This window comes from Heterodontus francisci, chromosome 21, assembly GCF_036365525.1.
Source record: "Heterodontus francisci isolate sHetFra1 chromosome 21, sHetFra1.hap1, whole genome shotgun sequence".
In the NCBI taxonomy this organism is placed as follows: domain Eukaryota; kingdom Metazoa; phylum Chordata; class Chondrichthyes; order Heterodontiformes; family Heterodontidae; genus Heterodontus; species Heterodontus francisci.
The window spans coordinates 56,062,080-56,077,745 of record NC_090391.1 but is presented as its reverse complement, the minus strand read 5'-3'; positions in this window follow the sequence as shown (position 1 = coordinate 56,077,745).

The following is a 15,666-nucleotide window of genomic DNA, read 5'->3' as shown; positions in this document are numbered from 1 at the left end:
CCTCTCTCTCCCACTATCTCGCTCTCCCCCTCTAGCCCTATATCCCTCGCACCCTCTCTTTAATTCTCTCTCTCTTTCTCGCTCTCCCACTCCCCCACTCTCTCCATCCCCCTCCTTCCCACACTCTCTTCCTGTCTCTCGCACCCTAACCCCTCACTCGCCTCCCTCTCTCCCAACCAATCTCTCCCCCCTCCCTCTCTCTAACTCTCTCTCGCCCTAACTCTCTGTCGTTCAATCTCTCCCGTCCCCCTCGCTACATCTCTCTGTCCCTCTCGCTGTCCCTCTCTCTCTCTCTCTGTCTTTATTTCAGTTCTCTCAGATATATACAGTGGTTACGGTGGGATTTAAACTCCTGTCCTCTGGCCATCAGGTTGGGCCGCTGAATTACTCGCACAGTGATGTTATCACTATGCGACTGCCTCCCACATGGATGTGTACAGTGTCTGTCCCTTAATATCACTCTCAGTAGTTTTTACACTGTCACCCTCATCATCGTCCCGATTCAGAGACCCAAAGTTCACATTTTAACTGGGAAAAGGCAGGAAAAGAGTGAAATGTGATTGCTTTTGATCCCAGATTCACCCTCCACTGCAGACAGATCAGTTACATTTAGACTAGAAATGCCAGGAGTGAACAAGGTCTGCACAATAAGATGGAAAATGTAAATGACGCTACTCATAATTGCAAAATCAGGATCCATTGGAATTGATCAGCTCAGAGTGCCTGGTGGAGCTGTGGATCCCAGGCTAACAGAAGTCTCTTCTTCTCACAGAAATGGGATATCCATTGATTTATCATATAGAACGCATTTATTATCCTGTACTTGCAGCAATTGGAGTTCCTGGTAAGCCAGTATCTCAGCTGTTAATGGTGTAAATCGATATTATCTGTGCTACTGTACTCGGTATTATTTCTCACTGTGTGCATTACACAGCTACCTGTTCTTCCCAGAAATCTACTGATGGAATTTCGTCATTGTGTACTCTTTCAGTCATGCAGGACTTGTATTATTTCTTTAATGGTATTGTTTTAAGTAACCGTGACATTGTTATTGGATTATTCTGTGTATTGAATGTATTTGAATGAGATGTTTCGATTGGGATGAAGAATCAGACCATGAGGAGCTTTTAACACTTTCATGATGTGCATCTAACAGGACCTGTAATATTTTTATGACCTTTTTTCAGTGATTGATGATGAGATATCTCACGGTCGCAGTGTTACAAGGGGACAGCACAATGTCCGCCCTCCCCAATAACATGGCTCAGTTTAACTGGTTTTTCAATGTTCTTATTGGTTATCACTGTTATCAAATATTATTTCATTCTGTGTGTGTGTGTGACACTGCTTCAGAGGACTGGCTACTGAACTGAGTGTGTTGGTGACAATTTCACATCTCCTTCTCGGCTTCACTGTGGACCCTTCACTGTGACTGGACTACATTGTAAAATAGAAAGTATTGATGTGATGTTTTATTGGTTTGCACTCTATCAGTTGGAATCAAAAGTCTTTCCATTTATCTGCAGTTTATCAGCTGCGGCGCTGATGTTGGTGTTTTATTAATTAAACAATCCCACATTCTAACGGATTACATTATAATTCCAGGAGAAGCAATTTCAATGATTCTGAGGTTTGTCTGGAAGAAGGTTTCGATCCTGTTTATTCCATGTATCGTAGATGAAGTGAAGAGTGCAGGTGAACAGGTGGAGAATTGGATGTTCTGTAGACACATTAAATTATTCACAGACGTTTCACCATTGAACAAACTGACTCTGAGAATAGAATCATTGAACCTGGGACAGGTGATCAGAACACAGCCGCAGAATGTGAGAAATAAATCATGTGTGAAAAGTCGCATTAAGTAACAGTTTGCAGGGTGTGAGTACTCCAGAGAGATAGGGATGGAGAAAAGGAGCAGCGAGTGTGAAACCGAGGGAAAGAGATTAGCAGAAGTTAAGAGAAAGAGAAAGAAGCAGCAGTGTGAATAACTTACTTTCATAAAGTGCTGGAATGTCCAGAACAATTAAAGAGAGAAACTGGGAGCTGAAGTTGTCTGTTGTCAGATTGTGTTCATTTTCCTGTTGGACTTGAACCTCTGTGTTGATTTCTGTCAGGTCCTCATTTTGTTTTTTTAGAAATTCCCTATTTCTTACTTAGTGATTGAATAAACTGAATAGAATCAGTTCTTCACTGATGGTAATTCATTATTTAAATACTGCACTTTAAAATCTCTGTGACTGCTGAATTCAATAAAGAGCGAGGCTGATATCAGAAATATACTTAAATTTATATTTAATTGCCTGTACAAACTAAATATATTGACTATATTGTATAAACAATGAACTGTTCTCCAACACCAATAAACACAGGGATTACTGTTTGAATGCATTAATTGAGTTGTATTACTGGGTCTATAGATTAGATTTCCTCTAACACTCTGCTGCAGTCTCTCTCTGTGAATCTCAGCCTCTCCTTTCACTGTATTGAATCCTCGGTCTCCTCATCCATTGCTTCAGTTTATCCACTTTTCCAAACCATCTGCTCCAGTTTCCTCTCCTGCTTCATACTGTCCTTTTCCTTCTCTCCCTCCCAATCTCACTCACTGGCTCCACCTCCAGCTTCTTCGCCCAATCTGATAGGAATACAGGAACTTAGGAGCAGGAGGAGTCCATTCAACCCTATGAGCTTGCTCCGCCATTCTCGATCATGGCTGATACTCAAACTCACCTCTGCATTTTTCTGTCTTTTCCCATTAGATAACAGTTCCTGTCGGATATCCGAACCCTGAGCAGAAAACCAGCTGCACATCTCGCTCTCCCCAAATCTGCCCAACCAACAGTCTGGAGACAAATTCTCAATAAACCCATTGGATTCCATCTCTGCAAAACTCCTTCTCATTTCCCCACTGGCACTGCATCCTCACTCAGTATTTCCAGTAGATCCGGAGCTGACTTTATTCATTTTCTGCATCATTTTTCCAATTAATTATTAATAATTGTGTTTTCAAACATTTCACTGTTACAAAGCACTGCTCAGATCAATGAATCAGTTTTGACTGTTCGATGCAGCAACAAAGCTGGACATTTCAGCCCAGATCCTGTCAAACTACTGCTTTTTCTCCAGGTCTGATCAGTAATTTCTCTGCTTCCTTTTCTCTCTCTTCCAGTTAACTTGGTGGCGATTATGATCCTGTCCCGAGGAAAGTGCGGTCTCTCCAAATGTATCACAGTCTACCAGGTGGGAATGGCAATGTCTGATCTCCTGGTCGTTATCACTGATCCCATATTGAGATGGATTGCTTTACATTATTTCCCATATTCATTCCTGAGAATTACTCCTGTGTGTTCTCTCATTATCGTTCTGCTTTCTGCATCCACAGATGTTTCTGTCTGTCTCACAGTCACTTTCACCTTTAATCGATTTGTGGCCATTTGTTGTGAGAAGCTGAAAACAAAATGTTGCAGCGAGAAAACGGCGGCTGTGGTTATCGGAACAGTGAGTGTGCTGGGCTGTGTAGAGTCTCTCCCCTGGTACTTTACAGTGGAACAATATTACATTATTGATAATGTTCACATGAGTTGTGTTTATAAACTGAGCTTCTTTACTTCCCCCATATGGGGAGCATTTCAATTGTTTGCCCGCATTTTAACCCCTTGTGTCCCAGTCTTTCTGATGTTGCTGCTCAATGTTCTGACTTTCAGATGGATTGTATTCTCCAGTAAAGTCCGCAGGGGATTCCGGCGCCACAGCAAAGCAGAGAATCACACGGACCCAGAGATGGAGAATCGCAGGAAATCAATTTTTTTACTCTTCAGTATATCCTGTAGTTTTATACTGTTATGGATGACCTGGGTTGTGTTTAACAGTTATAGGCGAATTACAGATATTCAGTATTATTCCTCCGGCACTGACCCTCTCTTCATCACAGATCACGCATCAAAGATGCTGCAGCTTCTCAGTTCCTGCACCAACACATGTATTTACACTGTGACCCAGAGTAAATAAAGACAGGAGCTGAAGAAGGCGGTGAAGTACCCTCTCAATCTCATTGCTAAATTAGTGAAATCATAGAAAGAGCTGAAGGGTTTCACCACTGGAACTAAATCCCATTCTGCGCCCCCACGCCCTGCTCCACCACCCTCCACCACCTACTGGTTGCGTTGTCAACAAAAGCAGCTGGTGGACAAAGCTACAGATCACAGCGATTGCGACGTGTTGAGAGGGGGTAGTAACTGCAGTGTGTCAGGAACACCAGAAGGTGGAGATGGTGAGAGGGGGCAGTAACTGCAGTGTGACAGGGCCACCAGCAGATGGAGCTGGTGAGACAGTCCAGTAACTGCAGTGAGACAGGGACACCAGCAGATGGAGATTGTGAGCGGGGGCAGCAACTGCAGTGAGACAGGGGCACCAGGAAATGGCGATGGTGAGGGGGTGGTTAGTAACTGCAGTGAGACAGCGGCACCAGCAGATGGAGATGGTGAGGGGGGGCAGTAACTGCAGTGAGACAGTGGCACCAGTAGGTGGAGATGGTGAAGGCGATCAGTAACTGCAGTGAGACAGGGACACGAGCAGATGGCGATGGAGATCAAGAGACTGCAACTGCTGTGTGACAGAGACACCAGTAGATGGCGATGTTGAGAGGGTGCCAGTAACTGCAGTGAGACAGCGACACCAGCAGTTGGAGATGGTGAGCGGGGACAGTAACTGCACTGAGACAGGGACACCAACAGATGGAGATGGTGAGGGGGGCAGTAACTGCAGTGGGACAGCGACACCAGCAGATGGAGCTGGTGAGAGGGGCCAGTAACTGCAGTGTGACAGGGACACCAGCAGATGGAGATGATGAGGGGGGGCAGTAACTGCAGTGAGACAGGGACACCAGCAGATGGCGATGTTGAGGGGGTTGGGGTGGTCAATAACTGCAGCGAAACAGAGACATGTAATTAACTGCAGATTTATCCCCCCGTGTATTAGTTGTGGACCTCTATTTAACAATTGAATTTTGATTTGTCTGCATGCATATTGGTTCAGGACGTCAATTCGAAAATTGAGCAAAGATTTATCCCCCTGTTTGTTGGTTGCAAACGCTATTTAGCATAAAATGTAGATTTATCCCCTCTGTATTGTTTGTTGGACTTTATTGCAAAAAATAACGACTGTCGAATTTTACTCGGTGTATTGGTTGTGGACCACGATTTAGCAATTAACTGTAGCCTTATACAATATAAGCTAAGTACTGGGGATGCTGTAAATCTGATAAAAAGACAAGAAACACGGGAAAAACCAGGACTTGAAGCATCTGTGGGGAGAGAAGCGGAGTTAACGTTTCAGGTTAGTGACCCTTCTTCAGAACTGACAGATATAAGAAATGTATAAGATTTGAAGCAAGTAAAGCGTTGGCGGGCAAGAAATAACAAAAGAGAAGGTGTTGGTAGAACAAGCTCACAGAACAGCTGACCAGAAGGTGATGGAGCAAAGGGTAGTGTCCGAGGCTCAACCATGTTCAGTTCTTTCATCAATGACCTTCCTTCAATTATAAGGTTGTACCATGTTCAGCTCCATTCGTGACTCCTCAGATAGTGAAGCTGTCCATGTAGAAATACAATATCCAGGCTTGGGCTGATAAGTGGCAAGTAAAATTCGCGCCAGACAAGTGTCAGGCAATGACCATCTCCAACAAGAAAGAATCTAACCATCTCCCATTGACTTTCAAGGGCATTAACATCGCTGAATCATCCACTATCAACATCCTAGGGGCTACCATGAAATGGAAACTGAAATGGAGTAGCCATATAAATAACATGGCTACAAGAGTAGGTCAGAGGCGAGGACTCCTGAGGCAATTAACTCACCTCCTGACTTCCAAAAGCCTGTCCACCATCTACAGTGCACAAGTTAGGCGTGTGATAGAATACTGTCCACTTGCCTGCATGGGTGCAGCTCCAACACCATCCAGGACAAAGCAGCCTGCTTGATTGGCTTATTCAAGGAGCTGCTAGTGCGTGTCCTTGATAAGTATGTACCTGTCAGGCAGGGAGGAAGTTGTCGAGCGAGGGAGCCGTGGTTTACTAAAGAAGTTGAAGCGCTTGTCAAGAGGAAGAACAAGGCTTGTGTTAGGATGAGTCGTGAATGCTCAGTTAGGGCGCTTGAGAGTTACAAGCTAGCCACGAAGGATCTAAAGGGAGAGCTAAGAAGAGCGAGGAGAGGACACGAGAAGTCATTGTCGAATAGGATCAAGGAAAACCCTAAGGCTTTTTACAGGTATATCAGGAATAAAAGAATGACTAGAGTTAGATTAAGGCCATTCAAGGATAATAGTGGGAAGTTGCGTGTGGAATCAGAGGAGATAGGGGAACCGTTAAATGAATATTTTTGTCAGTATTTATAGTGGAGAAAGAAAATGTTGTCGAGGAGAATATTGAGATACAGACTACAAGGCTCGATGGGATTGAGGTTCACAAGGAGGAGGTGTTAGCAATTGGGCCAGATGGGATTTATCCTAGGATTCTCTGGGAAGCCAGGGAGGAGATTGCAGAGCCTTTGTCCTTGATCTTTATGTCGTCATTGTCGAAGGAATAGTGCTGGAAGACTGGAGGATAGCAAATGTTGTCCCCTTGTTCAAGAAGGGTAGCAGAGACAGCCCTGGTAATTATAGACCTGTGAGCCTTACTTCGGTTGCGGGGAAAATGTTGGAAAAGGTTATAAGAGATAGAATTTATAATCATCTTGAAAAGAATAAGTTCATTAGCGATAGTCAGCACGGCCTTGTGAAGGTAGGTCGTGCCTCACCAACCTTATTGAGTTTTTTGAGAAGGTGACCAAACAGGTGGATGAGGGTAAAGCCGTGGATGTGGTGCATATGGATTTCAGTAAGGCGTTTGATGAAGTTCCCCACGGTAGGCTATTGCAGAAAATACGGAAGTATGGGATTGAAGGTGATTTAGTGCTTTGAATCAGAAATTGGCTTGCTGAAAGAAGACAGAGGGTGGTGGTTGATGGCAAATGTTCATCCTGTAGTTTAGTTACTAGTGGTGTACCGCAAGGATCTGTTTTGGGGCCACTGCTGTTTGTCATTTTTATAAATGACCTGGATGAGGGTGTAGAAGGGTGGGTTAGTAAATTTGCGGATGACACGAAGATCGGTGGAGTTGTGGATAGTGCCGAAGAATGTTGTAGGTTACAGAGGGATATAGATAGGCTGCAGAGCTGGGCTGAGAGATGGCAAATGGAGTTTAATGTGGAAAAGTGTGAGGTGATTCACTTTGGAAGGAGTAACAGGAATGCAGTGTACTGGGCTAATGGGAAGATTCTTGGTAGAGTAATGAGCAGAGAGCTCTTGGTGTCCAGGTACATAAATCCCTGAAAGTTGCCACCCGGGTTAATAGGGCTGTTAAAAAGGCATATGGTGTGTTAGCTTTTATTAGTAGGGGGATCGAGTTTCGGAGCCACGAGGTCATGCTGCAGCTGGACAAAACTCTGGTGCGGCCGCACCTGGAGTATTGCGTGCAGTTCTGGTCACCGCATTATAGGAAGGATGTGAAAGGTTTGAAAAGGGTGCAGAGGCGATTTACTGGGATGTTGCCTGGTATGGAGGGACGGTCTTACGAGGAAAGGCTGAGGGACTTGAGATTGTTTTCGTTAGAGAGAAGGAGGCGGAGAGGTGACTTAATGGAGACATATCAGATAATCAGAGGGTTAGATAGGGTGGATAGTGAGAGTCTTTTTCCTTGGATGGTGATGGCAAACACGAGGGGACATAGCTTTAAGTTGAGGGGTGATAGATATAGGACAGATGTGAGAGGTAGTTTCTTTACTCAGAGAGTAGTAGGGGCGTGGAACGCCCTGCCTGCAACAGTAGTAGACTCGCCATCTTTAAGGGCATTTAAGTGGTCATTGTATAGACATGTGGATGAAAATGGGATAGTTTAGCTCAGATGGATTCACAGGTCGGCGCAACATCGAGGGCCGAAGGGCCTGTACTGCGCTGTAATGTTCTATGTTCTATGTTCTATCTGCAAACATTCACTCCCTCCACCACCGACGCACAGTGGCAGCAGTGTGTACCATCTGCAAGATGCACTGCAGCAATGCCTCATGGCTCCTTAAACAGCACCTTCCAAACCGGTGACCTCTACCAGCTAGAAGGAGAAGGGCAGTAAATACATGGGAACACCAGCATCTGCAATATCCCTGTCTAGTCACATGCCATCCTGACTTGGAACTGTATCGACGTTCCTTCATGTCGCTGGGTCAAAATCCTGGAACTCCCTTCCTAACAGCACTGCCGGTGTCCCTACCCCAAATAGACTGCAGTGGTTCAAGAAGGCAGCTTACCACCACTTTCTCAAGGACATTTAGGGATGGACAATAAATGCTGGCCTGGCCAGTGATGTCCAGATCCCATGAATGAAAAAAAAAAATATCGCGCTTGTCTAAAGCTGCTAAGATGTGGTGACGTATCTCTTTAAAAGTCGTGTCAGCACCCAGAGAATAGAGCTACTAGGGACTTGGTTCTGTTCAGGGATTAGGATGAGAGCTCTGTGTCATGGTGGAAAGCCACACACAAGACAGCATTGAAAAATCCGGGAGGACTTCAGCACTCTCACCCAAGGAGGGATTACAGGACCAACCTTGGTCCAGTGCTTTACAGTTCTGACCTGCACCACCAACTCATGCCACCTGGTGTAGCAGCGCCAAAGTGACACAACCACACCATCTTGACAACTCCACCATATCAAGCATGACCTTCTACAGTTACTGTTCCTGCATGTACCGATCTAAATACCATCCATTCAAAACCGATCCAGTCTGGCACCCTGTGAGAAAGCGACTGTAGTTACAGAGATATCTCCCGCTGTCACTCTGATAAGTGTACCGGTAGATGACTCCAAGAGAAAGTGCTGTGACTGCACCATTCTGAACTCCAGCGTGCTACAGTAAAACAGGGACATGAGAACTTGTAGCTGAGTTAAATCTTTCACAGATAAACAGGTTGAAAAGAGTTTGCAATCCACACTAGATGTAGATGAATTATGGAATAAAACCAAGTTGTCAAAAATATGACCCTTGCAGAATTAGGTTACAGGAGTAAATTTGGTCTGACCCCCTCATTGTATTCAAGTAACATATCTGGAATGTTCTCTCTGACAAGATGGACGTTCACTCATACCTGATCGTTTGTGACATGTGTCTATCTAAGTGTACCAATAGTGTTATAATTTTGCTGAACTGTTAATTTATATTATAGGTCACTGTCGACTCTGCTTTCACTTAGCTTCCAACCTTCCTAAACCCACCGCCTCTCTACCTCCCTATCTAAATACTCAGCCATTTTATTCTACCTCAGTGAAACATGTTGATGCATTTTTCGATATAAAGGCGTTAAATAAATACAAGTAGTTGACATCAGACATTTGGAGATGGTGAATATGATTCATTGGTCACAGCAATCTATACCAGGTACTGGGCTATCGGTTCTACCTACTCTGTCAGTCTCCAGCAAGAGAACGTGCTAATTAAGGACTTCAATTTAAGGATTAAGGCGTTCAAGTTCATATAGTTTGTGCATATTGGAAGACTGAGACTGCTTGTGATGGTCTTACCTCACGTTTCAGATCCCCTTACCTTACAACCCCCTCATCTGACATCCACCTTATTATACATTCCCTGATCTCACATCCCCCTTTGCACACAACCCCCTTATCACACATTCCCCTTATCTCACATCCCCATTATCACACATCCCCCTTACCACACATCCCCCTTATCTCACATCCCCCTTATCACACAACCTGTTTGTCACACATTCCCCTTATCTCACATCCCCCTTATCACACAACCCGCTTATCACACATCCCCCTTATCTCACTTCCACCTTATCACTCTTCTCCCGATCATACATCACCCTTATCTCACATCCCCCTTATCACACAACCCCCGAATCACACATCCCCATTATCTCACCTCCCCCTTATTACACCCCCCTTATCTCGCATCTCCCTTATCACACAGCCCTCTTATCACACATCCCACTTATCTCACATCCCATTATCTCACATCCCCCTTATCACACAACCCCTTTGTCACATAACCCGCTCATCACACATCCCCCTTATCTCACTTCTACCTTATCACACTTCCCCCGATCAGACATCCTCCTAATCTCACATCCCCCTTATTACACAACCCCCGAATCACACATCCCCATTATCTCACTTCACCCTTCTGACTGATCCCCCTTATCACACATCCCCCTTATCCCACATCCCCTTATCTCACATCTCCCTTATCACACAGCCCCCTTATCACACATCCCCTTATCTCACTTCACCCTTCTGACTGATCCCCCTTGTCACACATCCCCCTTATCCCACATCCCCGATCTCACTTCCCTCTTATCACACATCCCCCTTATCACACATCCAGCTTATCTTACATCCTCCTTATCGCACATCCCCCTTATTTCACAGCTTCCATGTCTTACGTTTCTTCATGTCTCATATTCCCCATATCTCACATCCACTATGCCTTACTGGAGGATTCAGGCCCAGTTTTTGAGATGCTGCGTGAAGACCTATTGCAGGTCAGGTCCAGCGCCAAATATGCTGCATTATCGGTCACATTGGCCTGGTCGTCATTGAATGCACATGCGGTGGTCTCCATATGGTTGACCTTGTATTTTCTACTTTGGGTTTGAAAATACTTGGTAGATTTAATCCCCAATCCCTCGTAATAGTTTGTTTTGCTAAATGGGCACCAGTGGAAAACATGGCTTAATCCAGCCCGGAATCTGGAACAGAAACCAGCTGCAGCATACGACCATTGTCTCTCTAGCAAATATAATGGCCAAGAGTTGGTCTCTAATTCTGGGAGGAGCTGCTGGATTGGTTCAGTTACACCAAATCTGGAAGTGAACAGTTTGCTTACACAGTAGAGTTGAACTTCGTTCACTACTTTTCAAAGCAAATGATGCCAAGATGGTCAGAGTTTGGACTCCCGGCGATGCTGCCAAAGCTCAGAAGGCTAGAACAGAAGGCGACTGCACTGAGAGATATAAGCTGTCCAGGCCTCCGGGTGTGCACCAATTGACTCCCAAAGAAGCAGGTTCCTGGCTTTTAAAAGCAAAGTAAGTAGCATCAGCAGCCACCACCCAACCATCGCTACGAACCCACCCCAATGTCTCTCTACCCTCAGCACATGTACAGTGCTCTAAGTGGAGAAGTGGATGGCCGACGTGGGGTCGCTGGGTACTGGTGATATGCCGGTAACGGTGTAGACATCAACCCAAATGCGATACCCTCATACTGATCCCACAACCAACAGCTTGCAGTTTACACATCTTCAACACTGGCTAAACACACCATATGATACAGGCCTTGCAGCACAGTAGATGGGCATGTGTGGGCTTCAGATGCAAGATGAGAGGGAAATCCATACGTAGTTGAACAGCCTGCAACCACGCATTTCTAAGGCTCCCATATGAAGAACATTTACTTGGGCAAGGCATTGGGGAACGACTAATACCTGTCAAATTGGAATTCAGTGGAATTACAGGCGGCATCAGAAGACAAGTCCGGAGCATCCATTGCACAGTACACGGGTTTGTATTTATTCAGTAGTTTTAAGGTCGTAAAATGTCCCCAGGAACTTCACAGGAGCATTTTTATTTTTATTTTATTTATTCAGAGGTACAGCACTGAAACAGGCCCTTCAGCCGACCGAGTCTGTGCCGACCATCGACCACCCTTTTAGGCTAATCCTACATTAATCCCATATTCCTACCACATCCGCACCTTCCCTCAATTCCCCTACCACCTCCTTATCTAGGAGCAATTTATAATGGCTAATTTAACTATCAGCCTGCAAGTCTTTGGCTGTGGGAGGAAACTGGAGCACCCAGCGAAATCCACGCAGTCACAGGGAGAACTTGCAAACTCCGCACAGGCAGTACCCAGAATTGGACCCTAGTCGCTGGAACTGTGAGGCTGCGGTGCTAACCACTGCGCCACTGCACCCAATAACATTTGTCACTAAGACAGGGGATATTTAGATCAAATGACCAAAGGAGATATTAGAGCTAATGACCAAAAGCTTGATTAAAGAGGGAGGTTTTAAGGAGTGTATTAAAAGTAGTGCAGAGAGTGAAGCAGTTTAAAGATGGTCTATCGGCTCATCGCGTCCATGTTGCTTCTGCAGGAGCTATCCAGTCATTCCCACTCCCCACACTCAATCCCCAAGCCCTGCAAGTTTATTTCCTGTACGTTGCTGTATAATTTCAATTTGAAGTCATTGATTGCCTTTGCTTCCACCACCCTTGTGAGCAGCAGGATCCAGATCATGACCACCCACTGCGTAAAAAAACTTCCTATTCATATTTCGCCTGTATCTCTTGCCCAAAGCCTTCGATCTGTGTCCCCTCGTCCTTGTACCATTAGTTGTTGGGAACAGTTTTTCCTTGTTTAACTTACCTAAGCCTGTCATAACCTTATACATTTCGAATAGTCTCCCCTCAATTTCCTATTTCGAAGGAGAACAGCCCACCTTTTCCAACATAACCTTATCACTAAAATCCTCCATTCCTGGGACCAAAATGGTAAATCTCCTCTGCATCCTCTCAAAAACTGTCACATCCTTCCTGAGGTGTACTGACCAGAATTGGACACAATGTTCCAGTTGGAGCCTAAAAAGAGCTTTCTAAAGGTTCAGCATAACATCCCTGCTTTTTTACTCAATGCCTCTGTTCAGGACGCCTGACATCCCATATGCTTAACTGACAACTATCTCAATATGTTCTACTACCTTCAAAGATCGATGCACATGAACCCACATGTCACTCTTTAGAACTGTGCCATTAAGTACATATTGACTCTCCTTTTGCCTTCTGCCAAAATGCATCAACTAACACTTGTCAGTCTTGAATTCCATCTATCACCTGTCTGCCCATTCTGCTAGCCTATTTATGTCCTGCTGCAGGCGGTTCATATCATCCTCACTGTTTACCATCTCTTCAAGTTTGGTGTCATCGGCAGATATTGAGAGTCTACTCTCTATTCTAAGATACAAATAATATATTCATATATATATCAAAACAGGAAAATATTGCTCCCCACTGACTCTTGGGGAACATCACTGTCGACCACTCTCCAGTCTGAAAAACAATCATTTACTATGAGGTCGGTGTTTTCTTTCCTGACGCCAATGTTTGGTCCAATTGAACACTGACCCTCCTATTCCGTGAACCTCAATTTTGTTCACCAACCTTTACGTGGTGCATTATCAAACGCAAACGTTTTCTTCAAATCCATATAAACAACAGCAACCACATTTCCTTAATCAACGTTCTCCGTTTTTTAATCAAAAAATGTAATTCAATTAGCCAAGTAAAATCTGCATTTTACAAATTTCTGTTAGCTACCCTTAATTAATTAGAACCTCTCCAAGTGTGTGTCGATCTTCCCCCCCTGATATTGTTTGTAAAACCTTACCCATCACTGATGTTAAGTTACCTGGCCTGTAGTTGTGATGGCTGTCTTTATATTTGCCACTCTTTAATCATCTGGCACCTCCCCCTTCCCCATTTGCAGGGAATAATTGAAGATTATAGCAATCCCTTCCATTACAACCATCCCCATTTCCAATACCAGCCTGGGAATCTCATCATCTAGACCAGGTGTCTTATCGAACCAAAGCTCAGCCAACCTTTCCAGTACCTCTCCCTCTCAATGTTTATCTTATCCATTGCCTCTACTCTCCCTGCTTCTGCAGAGATTTTGTCAGGTTCCACTTCCTGAATGAACATTGAGATTAAGTATTCATTACGTATATTAAGTATATATTAAGTATATGCATGCTCGATAGTAGATCACAGAAAACTCAATCCTTGCACTATAAACGCACATATGGCTGCCTTCCTAACCTGTGCCATGAATCAGTGTTCCTTGGCTGGTAGTTCATGCATCCATGATCTACTGGTGTAACTGCAATACCTTTATGTTAAGGACTGGGTAAATGAACTGTTTACCCAGCTCTCTTCATTCATGCTTGGGCCCAGGCTTACCTTCCAGTTACATCAGTCCTCTGTTGTACCTTCCACTGCTGTCGGTACTGTGCGACTGTGATGTAAACTTTACCCTGATCTGACTCCTCCGTCTCACTCCCATTCCCACGCAAGATGCTAATGTCTGAGCTGGTGCGTACTGAAGACTGAGGGGGTGATGGTACATATTGGTGTTATTGGTCGGGCCCGCCATCTTCTGAAGGGCCGAAGAAGTGGAAATAAAGAAACAATGGACCAATGGAAAATAATGGGGAGGTTGTACCGCTTGCTCCACCTGGGAGTGGTGAGACATCCAAATCTTGGGAATCATCCTGAAAGAGATCCGCATCCAAGACAGATAGAAGAGAAAAGAGCCCATCTCAAATCAGATCAGTTTGGACGGTTACGTACTTCATTGCCGATGTGTTATCTTTGGAGAGGTCTTCAGCTGATGAGTCACAGGTCATTTAATATATAGATTCGAGTTTTGGCTTGGATCAGTTTGTATCAACTAATTGAGTTTGTACATAAGGAGATCAATTAATGAAAACTATAAGCTTACGGTTAGTGGGAGACGAGTTGGTTTATGCATCACTCTCTGGGTGTTGTGCGCATTTCTTTTCTTGATCTTGAAGAAGCTTGGAGGTACTGGATGGGAGTCCAGTTCCAAGTCGAGAAAGCACATATTGCATCAGTTGGAGCCATTGGCACAGTTTATGCTTTAGAATCTCCAGGTGCATGCAGGCATTATGGTGTAAGTGTAACCAATTACTGCCCAGTACAAACGATGATGAGGATATCACTGTGCATATGTAACTGTGCACTGTGAGGAATACCACAACAGAGGTATAAACCAGTAGTCATCAATGGAGGGAGATATTAATGTATCAAATTACACCTTGCGGTCTTCAGCATTCATCATCACTTAAACTGTAAATATTGAACTGTGTACGCAAAAGAAGAGGGGCATATTACTGCTTTTATGCAACCATTGAACTGTGCAATATTTACGAACAGAGGGAGACATTATTGTTAAAATGCCAACATTGCTCTGAACAGAATCCGTAGGCAGATGTGGACATTATTGAATCAATGTAAATAATGCGCTGTGCAGTTTTCACCAGTGTGACAGTTAGGCAACTTATATCTGGAAAGTTTCAATCTCTTTCTGCATGATATCTGGTTCAGTCTATTTTCATCTAATATATTTTGATCTTTATGTCGTCATTCTCGACAGGAATAGTGCCGGAAGACTGGAGGATTGCAAATGTTGTCCACTTGTTCAAGAAGGGGAGTAGAGACAGCCCTGGTAATTATACACCTGTGAGCCTTACTTCGGTTGTGGGTAAAATGTTGGAAAAGGTTATAAGAGACAGGGTTTATAATCATCTTGAAAAGAATAAGTTCATTAGAGTTAGTCAGCACGGTTTTGTGACGGGTAGGTCGTGCCTCACAAACCTTATTGAGTTTTACGAGAAGGTGACCAAACAGGTGGATGAGGGTAAAGCAGTGGATGTGGTGTATATGGATTTCAGTAAGGCGTTTGATAAGGTTCCCCACGGTAGGCTATTGCAGAAAATACGGAAGTATGGGGTTGAAGGTGATTTAGAGCTTTGGATCAGAAATTGGCT